Source organism: Tupaia chinensis, unplaced genomic scaffold, assembly GCF_000334495.1.
Source record: "Tupaia chinensis unplaced genomic scaffold, TupChi_1.0 Scaffold000350_1, whole genome shotgun sequence".
NCBI classification, from domain to species: Eukaryota; Metazoa; Chordata; class Mammalia; order Scandentia; family Tupaiidae; genus Tupaia; species Tupaia belangeri.
In genome coordinates, this window is record NW_006159844.1 from 10350918 (window position 1) to 10352814 (window position 1897).

Below are 1897 nucleotides of genomic sequence, written 5' to 3' on the forward strand. Positions count from 1 at the left end.
AAGCAAGAAATCACCCCCCCCCCCAGGGGGGATGGCCATGCCGCAATCCGTTTTCTTCCATCCTCCTCTCGGGATCTTAGGCACGCATGCACATGTGCCCAGCGTGAGTTCAAGTCACTGGGTCCAGGACTTGAAATGTGGTCAACTACATGGGAGTCCAGTGATGAAATAATGACAAATTTTGACATTTTTTATTGCTGTTTTCAGACCATGTTGGGTAGATAGGTTTGTTGAAGATAATACTTTAAAGCAATTATTTTTTAATATGGGAGGGAAGAGGGATATTTTTGATCGGTTCTCATCATGTTGTGACCCTCCTGTTCTAGCCTCCCGGTTAGCTAAGACCACATGAACATACCACTACACCTGACCTATTTAGGTTGGTCTGGGAACTGACCTGGATACCCCTCCTCATGGAACCTCAGCCACTGTGTAGCATCACCCTCTGTTTGCTCTACTGCAGCTGGGCATTATACAATTTTTATGCAAATAATTAGTTTTTACTTGATTGGAATATTTTAATAAGATTGTATCTAACTTTATTCATTTATTTGTTTCAATTTGACCAAAGAAGGACAGAAAGAGAGAGAGAGAGAGACAGAGAGAGGCAGAGAGAGACAGAGAGAAAGCGAGAAAACAAGCCACCAGGTCTGAGACTTGAACCACAGTCGGCCATGGGGAGTCCAGTGCCCCTAACCACCATGCCACCTGCTGATCCCTTGACTGGAATTTATTATTATTATTATTTTTTTTTTTGAGAGGGTTTTGCTATAGGGTGCATGTACTCTCCAGAAAGACAGAGAGAGACAGTGAGACAAAAAGTGAGAAATCAGCCCCTGGGAGGGATAGCCACGCTGCAATCCCTTCTCCTCTGTTCTCCTCTCAGGATCCTGGGCATGCACGCACACGTGCCCAGCGTGAGTTTAAGCCACCGGGTCCGGGACTCAAACCGCGGTCGACTACATGGGAGTCCAGCAACATAGCCATTACACTAACTGCTGGTCCCTTGACTGGAACTTTTAAAAAATTTATTTTGTTTTTCTTCCATCAGAGAGAGATGGAAATACAAAGAAAGAAAAAGAGAAACAAAACGGGTACTCCCAATAGGAGATGAGATCCATACTGTAATCTCCTCCTAGTCTCTGCCATTGTAGATCAAGAGCATATGCATGCACCTAGTGAGAACAAGAGGTCTCAGGATGCAAACATGGGACCATCCCATCCAGCCCATTTTTTGTTGCCACTGTGCCACCATCTGGCTCCTGGAAAATTTTGCTTAAAGAAGTGATATGGCTTTCAGATTAAATTGTCATTTTAAGGATGATCTGTGTGGCGAATAGATACTCTTAGTGGAAGATAGAGATGTGTATTCTGATTTAAAGAAGGAGCTGAAGGAAGTTGTTTAAAAAAAGGATAAAGAGTAATATGAATAGTTATGATCCCATGTATGTGTATGTGCATATATAATGTAATTATGTTATTTATTCATTAGGATTTATACTTTGATGCATTAAGTACAGTGGAAGGTAGTAAGAAACGCTCATTAAAAACAGCACTGAGCTGGGTCACACTTCCATGAGGAAGACGCTCCACAGATTCAGTGCTGGTGGGCTCCCTCCCCCCATGTCCCTGCCACAACCACCGCGAAGATGGCCTCAGGAGTGCAAGTTGCTGATGAAGTATGTCGTATTTTTTATGACATGAAAGTTAAGAAATGCTCCACACCAGAAGAAATCAAGAAAAGAAAGAAGGCTGTCATTTTTTGTCTCAGTGCAGACAAAAAGTGTATCATTGTAGAAGGAGGCAAGGAGATCTTGGTTGGAGATGTTGGTGTAACCATCACCGATTCATTCAAGCATTTTGTGGGAATGCTTCCTGAAAAAGCTTGCCTCTATGC

At 43.0% G+C, this 1897-nt stretch overlaps 1 pseudogene; it reads left to right on the plus strand.

Annotated features, from left to right (window-relative positions):
- Positions 1-1623: 1623 nt before the first annotated feature.
- LOC106735264 (destrin pseudogene) overlaps positions 1624-1897 on the plus strand; it is a 553-nt pseudogene continuing 279 nt past the window's right edge.